General features: G+C 33.2%; 1 long non-coding RNA gene across 2 annotated transcripts; it reads left to right on the top strand.

Annotated features, from left to right (window-relative positions):
- The first annotated feature begins 1,015 nt into the window (after positions 1-1,015).
- LOC129981345 (uncharacterized) lies at positions 1,016-12,260 on the top strand. 2 transcript variants are annotated; one of them, XR_008785308.1, is made up of 4 exons: positions 1,016-1,235; positions 4,337-4,565; positions 8,340-8,562; positions 11,648-12,260. It is a non-coding gene; the product is annotated as an uncharacterized LOC129981345 (long non-coding RNA). The 2 variants fall into 2 exon arrangements; XR_008785307.1 differs by lacking the exon at positions 11,648-12,260 and having other exon boundaries at positions 8,340-11,220.
- The last annotated feature ends 3,939 nt before the right edge of the window (positions 12,261-16,199 follow it).

Raw genomic sequence — 16,199 nt, 5'->3', positions numbered from 1 at the left:
TCATATAAGGACGAAGGAAACAGATTAGATATTAAAGTGTGTACTAGTGATTTTTTTATCTTTGAAATCAATTGTTACTCTAGCTTAAATGCATATATTAAAAATCAGTAATTCGATGCACGAGTCTGAAGTTAATCTTCCCAATTTTTTCATCATCTCCATATTTTAGATCTCACTGATTCCGAAGAATAGAAATATATCTGTCTTTAAACTTACTGATTCAAAAATACAGGATCAGTTCAGTTATATTTACGCCCGTTTAAAAGCAACACTAGGGCTATTTTGGGATATAACTCGTAATTTTGAACCCCGGTCAGATTACTAGGGCGATATCTGAGCTGGCATCGCCCCCTCTAAACCTCCATACTATATCAGTGGGAGGACGTTTGGCCCCGATGGATTTAACATGCACCAGACCCGCTTACATGAAGGTTCTTGGGTGGAATTCAATCTCGAACCAGAAACACTTCGGTTCCGAAGCCGAGACCTTACAACCAGGCCAGTGGAGCCCTTCAACAACACAGGAAGCTAGAGATATATTCGATATATTATCCTATTATCAATGTTGAAGAATTATTTTAAATTTTGAACGAAATCTGTTTCAGATACTCTATCCCCGTGTCAGAAAAAAATGATAATTAACGACAGATTTACGTGCATATAGTTTCATCATCTTCAATAGAATCGGATTTAAAACAGTCCTTCGATCCTAAGGCTAAACTCTATAACCAATCCAGTGGCTTTAATAATTAGTAACAAGCAAAAAATGAATGAAATATTTGTTTTAAAATTTTTTAAAGGTTACAAATCAAGAAATGCTGTGGTCTTAAAATCTTGGTGAACAATCTCATATGGAGTCTAAACCTGTTATTTGAAAAGTTGTCATCTGACTCACTGTAAAGTGCCGTTGGGGGGAAGTCCAAAAAGAAGGAAAGTTTTGAACTACACAAACTCGATCATCTGCTATAAAAGGGAGATTTTTGAATTTCTTTCCCTTTGATTTTTTTTTCTTTGTGCGAATATGTTTGATCTGTGAAACCCCAAAGTTGTTTAGAGATGTGTAATAGTCAAAAGTTTGCCCATTTGTCACAGGAAAGCAGCTGCTTATAAACGAAATGCCATGCATCAGTTTAATGTCTTATTCGGCTGACAGTAAATAGCTCTACAGCGTATCCGGGAATGACTTCACCGGTTTCAACTGACACTTCAGCATACATTACCCACATCTGAAGTTGGTAAGTTTTGCACTTTTCTGTGTTCCTTTGATCTAAGAATTGTTTTTAAGTTCACAGTGTTATTGTTTAAACTGTTTTTCGTGCGTATCAAGATGAAATTTTCACTCTGCATTTTATTTTCTTTCTGATGTTATGGAGTTTTGAAATCTTATATAGTTGTGCGTTTCAGATTATAATATAATTAATCCTATATTTGAATTGATTAACTATAATTAAACGACTGATAATCATCATTAATATTTTAATAACACTTCCATTTTTTTTAGTTATTTTCAATGTATTGCATAACTTCATATGCTTGATAATAAACTAAATATTGATATTCTAAATCCTAATATAGAAAATCGGGTTTTTAGACAAAACACTTAAATTACTGTAAAGTAGAAAATTCTTCCATTATAAACTGGTAGATGAATACTAATTATAGGTATGAGCCTTGACAATATATTGAAGATAAAGCAACAGCGGTAAATCCCAGGACATTTATTAAAAACTAAAATGGAATATGTCTGACTTTTTAGGACCTATCAATATAATCTCCTAATTGGATGCCTTCATGCATTGCTACTGTACAGGGTCGGGTTATTAAATAGGCAAAGTGGCAGTTCTCTAGGAGCCACGAGTCTTCTGACATTCTTGGATATTATACAGAATAATCTAATTTTATGCCGTGCAGTAATGATTTAATAGTAAGACTCCGGCACCGGAGAATTTGTTTCTGATTCGAAACAGATTTCCTAATCCATTGTGTATGCGAGTCTGAATTTGAAGACTAAACTTTTCACGTTGGTGTGGTGCAGAAACATGGAGAGCGAATCACTCGAAGCTCGTTTTCGTCTGAACGGAGAGACGAAATCAAGGGGTCCGTCCAAAAATAGCTCTAGCATTGCTTTCAAACAAGGACTTTAACTACATCATACTAATTGTTTATTCCATTCAACTAGGGCAAATGCATATTAAAATAAAGAATATTTTAAATTTCAGAACATCCCAAATTCAGAGATTTTGAACCATTTGGCCTCTGATAAATCATTTGGTTTCAATTTCTCAGTTGGCAAATTTCATAAGTCATAGGCCTGGCAGACTTTACATGAGTATTTAGAATGTGTAAAATTTGAAATTTTCAAGCCATTTTGCTGTACTGTAATTTTTAAAAAATGTAACTTTTAAATTTCATGCATTGCGTATAGAAACCCTCTTGTTGATGACCTGCAAAGAAATGTTGATTTCAGTAGGTCGCAATATTTGGTATCTGAAAAACTAATTATATAGGTATCAAAATGAGTAAAAAAATTCCGTTTTAAAAATTCAGGTGTGTGTGTGTTAAAAAATGAGCAATAATTATTAAAATACATTTATATTCAGTATATAACTGTCACATAATTTTCTTCAAAGCTGATGTTCGACTATTCGCTGTAGTTTCTCTATGTAAATACAAAGGAATATATTTTTGAAATTATCGTGATTTATCAAGTGTCAATCTCCTGCAAAAATGTTTTTATTGACAGTTTTACAAATGCTAAAATTTTATTAACATTTCGGAAATATTTTTCTTTGTGCTACTCTCTCCTCAAATTACAAATTAAATACGCATTTCCAATCTAATTAATCTTACGAAAAAGAATACGCTTAGTTTTGAATCCAATGACCATAATTACGTCAAATGTAATGAAATTTCTAATGCACTTATCTTAATGAGATAAAAAACAATGAAAGTGAAATGATAAATAGATCGCAAACTCGATTCTTATTTATAATTCCAAACATTTTATTACTTTTACGCATACTTTGTCTTCGTTCATAAGATTTAAGTTAAATTAGTGTTTTAGAACGGTATTTCCTTATTGTAAGAATTCTGAAATTGGAGCAATAGATGGTAGGGGGCGCTGCAATAGATGGTAATGGAATTAAAGCAAGAAATTAATTCAATAATTCAGTTTTATTTCGTCAATTTTTAACTTTGTTAATTGGAATATATCTAATAAAATATTCTACATGAAATCATACTCTCACTTGAATCAATATTCTGAATTTTAATTTTATAAATTTAATTTTTAATTAATTAAAAAAATTTTAAAATCTTCTGCTTGAGAATCATGCTTATTAAAATATGCTCGAAATATTAACATTTGAAATAAAACGTTCCAGTCTCCTACAACTAAAACTAAGTCATGAAAATCTGAATGTCTATATTCCCTTTCCATAAAAACGTGCGATTTTAACTTCTCCATCTTGAACAAAATGACCAATCAGCGTTTGAACCTTTCTCAGAGACTGATTGTCTAAAATAATGAAATCGATTGTCCTGATATTCAAAGCTTTGAGGCATGATCGCAGAAGAATGAAACTTTCGATTGTCAAGATAATATTACTGAATATTTATAGAATCGAGGGACTTTATAAAATTTAGACATCATAGTTGTTCTGAAGAGTACATTCATTCATTGATTGAAATGTAATTTACAACATTTAAATTTTTTATTGGTAAAATTGAATTTTATGCTGCATAACAATTTTATTGAATAATTCTTTAGAATATTGCATAAATTATAAAGAAACCTTATGTGGTACATGTAAGGTTAAATGCTGAAGATTGGATTTTCTGTAGTCATTTTGTAAAAAGAAATATGCTTGGTTTCAGTAAAGTTTCTGTATTTGAGTTTTTTTCGCTCATTTCAAATTTAAATTTCGCTACAATTGACAGCAAATTAGATAGTACAATGGACAAAATGTCGTAAGGATTCTGCGTTATGCGACTTCCGAAATACAAAGCTTAAAAAATATTTTGCTGAAACTATTAAAACCAAGGTATATATATTTTAGAGAACATTACTCTTGGCGAACCAGCTGGTTGCCAAAGGCGACTATTTATAATAAACAAAATATGAAAACAAAATCACTTTCATACATACAGCTCATTTAATTCATTTTTGTATTAGATCAAAACCTTGTTGCATAGAAGTTGCCATGCGAGACTAATTAATTTTGCTCCGGTAAACATCAAATGCCACTATGCCCCAATTTAGGGAACTTAACGCTTTTCTTAATTTTTTTTCTAAAAACTTAAATCTCGTTTAACTTAAATGTTTCTCTTTTTACAGGTGGCCATCCAGCAGCTTATCCACTACCTTTGTTCCGCTGAAAAAGGCATAAAGATGCATGGCTCATTAAGGACTAAAGTGAATGCGTAATACAAGATTCGTCCTTCATTTTCAAACTCAAGGTTCCGCTGGCTGATGTTCAGCGACCGAAGGTGCAACATTTATCTCTCGCAATCTTACTGCCAATCCTAAGGTTACTTTATAGGATACTTCAGTCCGGATGACAGAGGTAAGTAATATCTAAACGCCCTTTGCTTATTTTTAAAAAATATCAATTTTAATGAAGTATCATGAATAAATGCAGTCTATACATACACTTAATGCAGTCTATACATACACTTAATGCAGTCTATACATACACTTAATGCAGTCTATACATACACTTAATGCAGTCTATACATACACTTAATGCAGTCTATACATACACTTAATGCAGTCTATACATACACTTAATGCAGTCTATACATACACTTAATGCAGTCTATACATACACTTAATGCAGTCTATACATACACTTAATGCAGTCTATACATACACTTAATGCAGTCTATACATACACTTAATGCAGTCTATACATACACTTAATGCAGTCTATACATACACTTAATGCAGTCTATACATACACTTAATGCAGTCTATACATACACTTAATGCAGTCTATACATACACTTAATGCAGTCTATACATACACTTAATGCAGTCTATACATACACTTAATGCAGTCTATACATACACTTAATGCCAATAAATGTGATGAGTGAACTCATTTGAAAAGATTAAATGTATAGAAATCAGAGGAATTAACTTTGTCGCTCCCACATCATCTTGCGATCAGTGATCTTGATGACGCTGTCATAATAAATATGCGAAGAATTTTAACCCTTTGCACTTGGAAAAGTAATTCGATGCATAATTAATCTAATACAAAGACTTGTTTATTGTTCCGTAATATATATATAATTTTAAATTAATCTCCCGTTTAATTTGCATCTTACCACTCTTCGGATATTTTTAACAATTAAAATTAAATAAAACTTCAAAATGATGTCCCGTCTTGAATGGTTTGCGAGAATCACCATTCGAGTGCAAAAGGGTAAAATTTCGTGCCTTGAATTTTCATAAATCTTAACTTTATACTGGTATTGCAGAAACTTTAATGGGTCAAAATCTAAACAAGTAATCTAACTTAATCTTTAAATTTATTTTAATCTAGATAAGAGGGTGGTCTGGTACACGTTAAAACCATCGGTGCCAACTCAAGTATCATCTGAACGCGGTTCAAAATTACTGTCCATCCCAAATAGCCCTAGTGTTGCTTTAAAAGCGGGGAATTAATATAACTAAACTAAGATATACAATATGAGTATTATCTACAGTTCTAGATGTAAAAGAATTTAATACGGAGAAATGTACTAAACGCGTGTAAAATCTGTTCTAATTTCAAATTATAAAAACGAGAGGTACTCTTAAATATACATTCATAAGGTATAAAGTTCTAGCTCCTTCAGAGTTTGAGCAGACATAACATCTTCAATTTTGCATAGGTCGTATAGAATGGCAGAATTAACTGAATTTCTCAATGTCTGCTTTACATTTAATCATGCAAATTATTTCAAGGGCGCTTTAATGGCAGATTATTTCAAGGGCGCTTCAATGGCAGATTATTTCAAGGGCGCTTCAATGGCAGATTATTTCAAGGGCGCTTCAATGGCAGATTATTTCAAGGGCGCTTCAATGGCAGATTATTTCAAGGGCGCTTCAATGGCAGATTATTTCAAGGGCGCTTCAATGGCAGATTATTTCAAGGGCGCTTCAATGGCAGATTATTTCAAGGGCGCTTCAATGGCAGATTATTTCAAGGGCGCTTCAATGGCAGATTATTTCAAGGGCGCTTCAATGGCAGATTATTTCAAGGGCGCTTCAATGGCAGATTATTTCAAGGGCGCTTCAATGGCAGATTATTTCAAGGGCGCTTCAATGGCAGATTATTTCAAGGGCGCTTCAATGGCAGATTATTTCAAGGGCGCTTCAATGGCAGATTATTTCAAGGGCGCTTCAATGGCAGATTATTTCAAGGGCGCTTCAATGGCAGATTATTTCAAGGGCGCTTCAATGGCAGATTATTTCAAGGGCGCTTCAATGGCAGATTATTTCAAGGGCGCTTCAATGGCAGATTATTTCAAGGGCGCTTCAATGGCAGATTATTTCAAGGGCGCTTCAATGGCAGATTATTTCAAGGGCGCTTCAATGGCAGATTATTTCAAGGGCGCTTCAATGGCAGATTATTTCAAGGGCGCTTCAATGGCAGATTATTTCAAGGGCGCTTCAATGGCAGATTATTTCAAGGGCGCTTCAATGGCAGATTATTTCAAGGGCGCTTCAATGGCAGATTATTTCAAGGGCGCTTCAATGGCAGATTATTTCAAGGGCGCTTCAATGGCAGATTATTTCAAGGGCGCTTCAATGGCAGATTATTTCAAGGGCGCTTCAATGGCAGATTATTTCAAGGGCGCTTCAATGGCAGATTATTTCAAGGGCGCTTCAATGGCAGATTATTTCAAGGGCGCTTCAAGGGCAGATTATTTCAAGGGCGCTTCAATGGCAGATTATTTCAAGGGCGCTTCAAGGGCAGATTATTTCAAGGGCGCTTCAAGGGCAGATTATTTCAAGGGCGCTTCAAGGGCAGATTATTTCAAGGGCGCTTCAAGGGCAGATTATTTCAAGGGCGCTTCAAGGGCAGATTATTTCAAGGGCGCTTCAAGGGCAGATTATTTCAAGGGCGCTTCAAGGGCAGATTATTTCAAGGGCGCTTCAAGGGCAGATTATTTCAAGGGCGCTTCAAGGGCAGATTATTTCAAGGGCGCTTCAAGGGCAGATTATTTCAAGGGCGCTTCAAGGGCAGATTATTTCAAGGGCGCTTCAAGGGCAGATTATTTCAAGGGCGCTTCAAGGGCAGATTATTTCAAGGGCGCTTCAAGGGCAGATTATTTCAAGGGCGCTTCAAGGGCAGATTATTTCAAGGGCGCTTCAAGGGCAGATTATTTCAAGGGCGCTTCAAGGGCAGATTATTTCAAGGGCGCTTCAAGGGCAGATTATTTCAAGGGCGCTTCAAGGGCAGATTATTTCAAGGGCGCTTCAAGGGCAGATTATTTCAAGGGCGCTTCAAGGGCAGATTATTTCAAGGGCGCTTCAAGGGCAGATTATTTCAAGGGCGCTTCAAGGGCAGATTATTTCAAGGGCGCTTCAAGGGCAGATTATTTCAAGGGCGCTTCAAGGGCAGATTATATCAAGGGCGCTTCAAGGGCAGATTATATCAAGGGCGCTTCAAGGGCAGATTATATCAAGGGCGCTTCAAGGGCAGATTATATCAAGGGCGCTTCAAGGGCAGATTATATCAAGGGCGCTTCAAGGGCAGATTATATCAAGGGCGCTTCAAGGGCAGATTATATCAAGGGCGCTTCAAGGGCAGATTATTTCAAGGGCGCTTCAAGGGCAGATTATTTCAAGGGCGCTTCAAGGGCAGATTATTTCAAGGGCGCTTCAAGGGCAGATTATTTCAAGGGCGCTTCAAGGGCAGATTATTTCAATTCTATATCTTGAGCTTACCGTTATGCTCTTAAGTCGGTTTAATTTAGGATATTTTGAGTAAATATCAATTTACAACTTTGGATTTATTCAATGCTTTCGTAATTAGGTCTCAATTTGCAATTCATTCAAGCAGCAAATATCAATATTTCATTGTGTTATTAAAAACATACAGACAATAAAAATAAATATACCGTTGATAAATATTGCGGTGAGGGACCAAAAGCTTTGTATTACCCAATCGCATTGAAATTCTTATAAGAACCTGAAAGTTAACTAGTTATTAGATTCAGAATAGTAAAATCGGGCTTAGTGCAATACAAACTGTTTCATCTAGTCATGTTTCATTGGTTTAAAATCTTTGTTCTGACTCTATTGTGCTTCAAAAAAATTTAATAGAACGAAATTTTGTTTTCAGGCATGAGATGTGCTTCACTCACTGGCTACGGATATTCAAAAGAATATTCTGCATTTTAGAATGTGGATGTTAGTCGTAATCTCTTCCTGAGCCCAACGAACTTCCAAAATCAAAGTCTGGAAGAAGGAATTTATTACTCGCAAGTTGTTTTCAGTCTAGAAAAATTTATGGCATAAATTCTTTTGTGAATAACTGAATACGTGGAAGAAACAGCTTGCCATGGGTGATGTATTTTTCATTTAAATTAACTTTATTTAACCTGGAAAGTATTTTGAGAACTTTTGGAGCAAGTTCACAATATTTTATGTCGTTAGCTAAAATTAAAATACTAGCCCATACCCATAAAATCAACTTATGATCTTGAATCAGATAAAAATCGCATATTAACGGTGCATTTAAAGTATCTTTTATTAAAACTTGTTTTTCAAGTCGCAAAATCCAAGCAAAACCTCAAATTAAGCAATCCTCAGGTTGAGCGTACGCCGTAATTAAAAATATGAAAACTAATTACAGAAATTCTAAACTTAATTTGATTACTAGATCGCGTAAATACAAGAAAAATATTTGTCGAGCTCTTCCATCATTGCACAATCTTGAATATCACATTCGATGACAGAATTTGATTAAATTTTTACAGAAATGAAGTTTTGAATGTGAAAGCCTGTTAGCCACTTTGATAAGTGCATCTCTTTGCACCTCGATTAAACATCTTTATGCCTGAGGCAAATGCATCAGTGTCCGTCAGATATCAAGAGGCAATTGTTTCTCTTGAAATAGCAATGAATTATACTTCACAAGTAATATTCACATATTCTTACACAATTAGTATATTAAAAAGGATGCGAAATAGGCTTGTCTAATTCTCTCGTCTAAATAAACTAAAAATATTTGGAGGAAATCTATGAAAATTTACTGGCCCATTAATAATAGGTTCAATTAAAGCAATTTTCGGTAAGCAATACCAACAAGTTATTTTTTAGATATGAATATTTGGTGACAATTTCGCGAATAGTAATTAGTCCGGGTATATCGAATTGCATTTTGAGTCGTCAGCTTAAAGCATAAAGCGCGTTAATAGGAGGGCATATTTCTAAACCAACACAATCGGATATTGTAAGGCAAAACTCGACGCAGGTATCTTTTCCGAAATCCTGCATGTATTTTCTCCTAAATGTAATCTAAGTTTTAATACTTCAGTGTTAACACAAATTTCGATATATATCAAATTAGATTAGTTGAAAGCTCAATCACAGATGTTTAAAAATCGGACTTTTCCAATGTTGAAAGTATGAAGCTAAGTTTCTTTATAATAATGAAGTGCAAATTTTAGGAGTAGACCCCGAGTTTTAAAAGAAAGGGTTTAAATATCAGGTGGGATACTCTTAAGAAGTATGGGGACACATACTTCTTGATATGGAAAGTAAAGTTCATTCCGATTTAAAACGTTTAATATTTTACAGAACTAACCCTTAATTCTGTTCCATTTTCTTACTTTCAATTAATAAATCGGGTCACAAGTTTTTCACTCATAAATGGATTCGCGGATAATTTTAAACTTAGAAACACGGCTCCCAAAAGGAAAAGTAAATCCTCAATTAAGGTGTGAAGGAGGGAAATGCGTCGTTTTTGAGCAACTTTTGCTTATTTCGAGCAGAGTGGAGGGCGGGATAGGTGCCAGCCGGCTGGTAAGAGGATGGGAATGCGATTGCTGGTTTTGGTCTAAGATATTTACTTCCCCACTTCATATTATAAAGATGCTTATCTTTACTTTCAGTTTTGGAAACATAAAAACTCAAACTTTTATATATTGTAAAGGATAATCTTTCAGTTTTCTATCGCTGATTTGTCAATCTATAATTCCGTTCATTAATTGAAATATAATTTACAAGAAACGTTAATTTTTTTAATAAACCTCGGTTTATATATTACCAATATCTTGATTAACCTTCAAATCTTAGGAGAATATGCGTTTTTAAAAGAAGATTAAGCATCTCAAATGAGATACTTTGTAGGAGTTTCGTAGATGTTTTTATCCTGTAGGGTCTGAATATTCATTCGAGAATAGAATAACTGGTTGGTATTGCGTAGCCAATTCGTTTGCACCGCAGTTTAACTACGCCATTTTATTGTTAAGCATTATTTTAATACGAATTTCAAACTTAATTTATTCAAACGTGATTTTTAACGAATGTCAAGCTGTCAGCTTGGAATTTTGAATATTCATCAGCCCCGAGTATGGATAATCGAATTGGATATTTTAAAGTTGAATGTGTTAAGGAAGATTATAAATAAATCTTCACTGCAGTTGAAATTCAATAAACTTGAGGATCTAGGCTATTTTGAACACTTCAATTCCTTATTTGAATCCCTCTTGAAAGAGTCGAATTTTTCTGCAAAATAACTTGTTGAAATTTGCATTGAAATTTGAAGCAAATTTCAGTTATTAAAAAACACTAGATTTGATTAGCCTAATTTTGTTTATAATCAAGCAGTGCAAAAGCAATTCGATTATGTCTATTTAATTAAAAAAATTATTTACAAATTTAATTAAACAGACTTGGTAGGGTTGAACTGCTCCAGTAAAGTATATAATGAAATTCATTATGTTGTTGTGCTTAATATTCTAGCTTGTTCATAGTACTTTAATTTTTTTAAATATTGAATTAAGTTTTTTTCTTCTGTGTCACTGCTTATATTAACCTCTATTTGTAATGCGTGTAATATGAATTTAGTTACATTCAGTGAGTCATTAATCACGACTGTACTTGGAAGTTGCAAACGTCTGTTTAAATTTTATGAAGTTGTTTGAATAAGGTAAACTGTTCAAGAACTGATTTATGCATAGACTTGTATAAAATGCTCAAACTGAGCGTATTAAGGCTGGGTGATTATATATATCCATTTAAATAAATTTTCAATGTACGAGAGATTATGCCTTGATATATCTATCTATGCAAAGAATTTTAAAAATAAATGAAAGTACTTGTTGCACAAGTATTTCAATATTTTCTAATTCTTAGTTTCATTCTTGTATTTTATTCAGTGCATGATTTACCTGATATGCTTTTTGAGTATTTAGTTGAGATATTTGTCTTCATTTCTAAAATTGCAAAATTCATTTTCTTGTCCTTGTCTTAAAGTAAAACTTACAGTTTATACAGTAATGATGAAAACCAAAACGCGAAATGAAAATGCCTCATATCATTCAGTGAGTGTTTATTTACTGTTATGCATAATGTGCCGTTATACGAGAAAGCCCCACCTGTTATATCTAATATTTTTAAGTTTTGAAATCTTTTGGATTATAGTGAGGAATGGAAGTAGAATGGAGACTTTATCTGTCACAAAGATATTAAGCAAAACATGCTCATGGGGTCGGTCGCTACATATGCATGCACTCTGAAGATATCAGTTAAGACCTTTGATTCTTATAGTCTTGCACATCTACACCTTGATGAAAAGTATGACTTCTAATTTTATCTTTGGCGTTTGAATACTTCTGCTCTAATGGGTGACCATCATTGGACTAATCTGGAACAATATGGGAAAATGTTGACCCAGTGCTTGCACTTGTAACTTTGGTCTCGATGCGTCTTAATTGAATTTTTTAACTCTTGGTTAATATATCATTCTTTTGTCGATTTTTCCGTTCAATTTGCTTTCACTTTTCAATAAATTATCACTTAGTCATCGAAATGGAATTTGCGTACATCGTTTATTTTGTATGTAATCGAACAAAATAAATCATTAATTCATCGTTTATTCTGTAAATAAAATGGGAAAATACGATCAAAATGTGAACACTAATTTTGTAGCCGGAGCGGAATTTTTATATTGCAATTTAATGAATTTTAATCCTCTGTATATCTAGGCTATACAATTTTTTTTTGAGTTAGCTTAGTACCTACCTACCTAACTACATGTTAGTTTAGTCATGATCTTGCGGATATTCATCAAAATTGGTGCTGGTTATAACAAAGCAACTGGAGAAGTTGCTTGCAGGGTCTAAAAGATTTGAAATTGGATTAGATATAATTTTCGTAATTTGAAATAGCATGTACATAATCTACGGTATAGTTCTAAATCGAAACTTAGCTTTTTCTTATTTGTGAATATGGACAATCCATGAGTTTTCAGATGCATAAACCCCACTTTCTCCATTGTGATTTAATTAAACTTATAACGATTGTGGTTGAGAAAGGAAAATGACTTGTGGTTCCTGAAGCGTGTAATGTACTAAATGGAGTGCTGAAAAACAAAGGAGTGAGTTGGTGGACCAAGAATATGGTCTTGGGAAGAAATGGGAGAAAAGCGAATCTAGGGCCAATCAACGGAAAGGAGTGGCTAGGGTTTTAAGCACCTTTTTTATAGCAATTTTGGAGGCTGAGGGGTGAAGTTGGTAGTTGAATTTGTGGCTGATAAGAATCGTTTAGGAGACGAGGATTTTCTATTAGCATAAGTATGTACTAGAAAGATTAGGGTTTTGTTGCATAGAGCACAGATGAGGATGAAGACTTCTGCTTATTTCTGGCTTTTTTTCTTCTAATTTGAATGATGTTATAATCTTGAAAAATTCATTTAACCTTTCCTCGATTTTCTTCAAAGTTGATTCATTGAGCTCTTCGATTTTGGAGAAAACTCAGAATTTACAATTGATGAAAGAAGGTCTGATTGCTGACCAGTTTCTTGTTTTGGGAGTGCCAGTTGTTTGGAATAGCAGTTATTTATGCATTAATCTTGTATGCTGGATTGGATTTGAAAACTACAGTCGACAGTATATGCTTGTTTATATATACTAAATACATGATTTACTCTAATTTTCCTAGCAGCAATAGGGAAATCTCAAATCTACTGAAAGTAAATGTTAAACGCTGGCTTAAGAATAAGAATGTAAATCATAGAGCCACACAGTCGTGGTTTATTTAATTGAAATTACAGTGTATGTTCCAAGAATACAGCAATTAACACCTAAACCAAATAAAAGTAACTAAGAATGATTACATTCAGAGAATCTTTTATTAAATGTTAATCTTTGTTTAAAAAAATTCCCAGAGAATTATATCTATCAAGATTAAATATAAAAATGGTCTCCCTTCTGTTATGTTCTCATAGAAGAGCAATTTGAATTTGCAAGATTAAATATGCAACGTGGAAAAAAATATTACACATTTAAACTATGACTCAATCGGAGATTCTCAATAGGTAACTTATTAACTATATCATTCCTCCAAACATTTACTTTGAATTAAAATGAGAATTCCTGGTTGGTTCATATAACATTCATAGAAAATGACGCTTATTTGGGCGGATGTTTTATCCAAATTAAAAACTCGAAGTTTGATTTGAATTTCAAAGGTTTCTACAATCTTTCATCCAACTTTTTTCGTTTGCCATTGCCTGTAGGTTAAGATGTTCATCTAACGCAGGCTGTTCATCTAACCAATTGGATTGTTATCTACTTCGATGAATGAAATGCCTCATTCAGATTTGTTTATGTGGCCTCTTGAAAAGCTTTCATTGCGATTCTTTGCTTTCTAAAGAGTTATCCAAAGCTAGTGACGCTTTTCAAGAAGACTATTTGTTGAACGATTCATATGAAAGGCTCTTTTCAGGATCTAATCTCTCATTTAGGTAACTTAATATTTCTTTATTTCTCATATGAAATAAATAAAAAATAATCTGATTCTTTAAATTTTGCTACCGATACAGACTCTTCAACTCAAATGAACATCGATACGAAACTTATTGGGGGAAAAAATGGCTTCAAATGAAATCGGATTTTTCTTGATCGGATATTGGACATTTCTACGTTATAACCAAATAAAATGAGCAGCGATTGATATCCATTTGCTATTAGAAATTCTATAATTTACGAGTCTGAAAAAAACTTCTCTGCAGGCAGTTGTATCTCCTTGTATTTTGTTCTTAATTAAGTCTATTAAACTTGCGCCATACCTTTCTTGAATGAATGTTTTTTCTCAGAATAATTTATTGAAATTAAATTGAATAAGGACAAGTATAACTATCGAATACTAATTGGAAAAGTTGAATAACAAAGATTGGTAACTGTTAAGATAAATAAGTTAAAAATTTCGACCAGAAGCTCTATCTGTTTATTCACCTGGCTTTCATATTAAACTGTCCTGTGTCCTAATTTAGAACTATTTAAATCTTCAACCAATGCAGCACTGTTTCATTTTTCACTTAAGTTTGAATTTCATGAATGTTTATTTCATGCTATGAATTATGGTTAAGGTATGATCAACGAATTTTGTCATTCTGTCAGATAATCGAATGTCAGAGTTGAGTCTTTTCAAATAAATAGCGATGTGGATAAATTGGCTGCAAGTATCATGTTAATGGAATTCTGAACGCTATAATTGGAGCTATATCTTTGCACCTCAGGCAATATACTGATTCAGAAAATATAGGTTGATTGAATTTCACGCTCGACAAAGATGAAATTAAAAGAAATGAGATGAGAAGACAGTGGTAAACTACGCGATTTATGAAAAGGAAAACGGAAAATTATATCGACGATTAGAAATGCACTTTCAGAAGTTAAGGCAACATTTAATGCAGTTAACTTTGGTAATAGATGAATTTCTTTTATGGCAGTTTAAGTGGAATTTGTGGCGACACATAAGAGAATTAATTTTTCTTCAATCTTGTAGTTGTTCATTATGCCAAAGAAAACAACAACAAAAACTAGTAAACTTGTAATTAAAATACTCGTGATATTAAATCGGATTGTAATTTTCAGATTTTAACATCGGATCAAATCATTGTAGACAGGTAAAAAATTTTAACTTCTTGCGAAATAAATTAAACTTCTTACTACTTTAATTTTTTACTAAATGTTAGTTTTCGCAGTTGAAAAAAATTTAAATTGCGTCTGTTAACAAAAGTAAATTCTTTCTATTGAATTCAAAAGGAATATCCTGCTAAGGAATCCAGAATAAATTGAATTTGTTCATGCGATTAACTGTTCTGTCAATCAGATCAATTTAACATGGTGTAGCTTACTCCTCGGGAAACTAACCTTTATTCATGTTCCGTAGCTCCGAAACGATACCCCAACAGTTCCTTTTCTGATCGGCCTTGGAATAGATACAATTTTGGCACTTTAATATGAACTCGGTAGTTTTGAAAGGTTTTAAAAAGATTAAGGGTAAATTTGAGAAGATTATTAAATATCCCAAGACTAGACCTCACTCCTAAGGTTTAAAGTCACTTAAATCAGCAGTTGTAGATTCCCCAGTTTTCATTTGTATCTTATTGTAGCTTTAATCAATGGCACAATATAGTTCATTTCACACTAAAGCAACATGTATTTAAACGTGTATAGAACTAAAGCCAAAGCAGGCGATAAAACAAAGTAACGCATTCTTAAAAGGCGCAATGAGTCTAGAGTATAGTTTAGATAATAAAATATTGAATAGCTTGAATCTAAATCTAAGAAAGAAAGAAATCTAAATCTAAGAAAGCAAGCATATTACGAGTCACAGAAAAACTCCCCGATCAGTACGTATAACAGATACTCATAAGCATAGTATTTCGTCAATTAAACCTCGTGGATAAGTAAGGGATTCCCAGGAGAAGACAGGAAGACTCGAAAACAACGATTTGTAATGAAAATTCGGAGCATATGTAATCCAAATTTTTAATTTAAACAAGATACTCGTTAATTTTTGCTCATCAAATATTTTTACTATAAGCTTTAAATTTAATCGATTAGATTAGATTACGGAGTTTGATGTTTAAATGATTGTATTCTAAAATGAATGTAGGAGTTAAATATTTCTATCCATTGTTTTCATCGTTAGGTTATTCATTTTTGGGAGAATAGACTTTCAGCTG

Source organism: Argiope bruennichi, chromosome 8 (genome assembly GCF_947563725.1).
Source record: "Argiope bruennichi chromosome 8, qqArgBrue1.1, whole genome shotgun sequence".
NCBI classification, from domain to species: domain Eukaryota; kingdom Metazoa; phylum Arthropoda; class Arachnida; order Araneae; family Araneidae; genus Argiope; species Argiope bruennichi.
The sequence above is the reverse complement of the archived record's forward strand: the minus strand, read 5'-3'. Positions and strand labels throughout refer to the sequence as shown.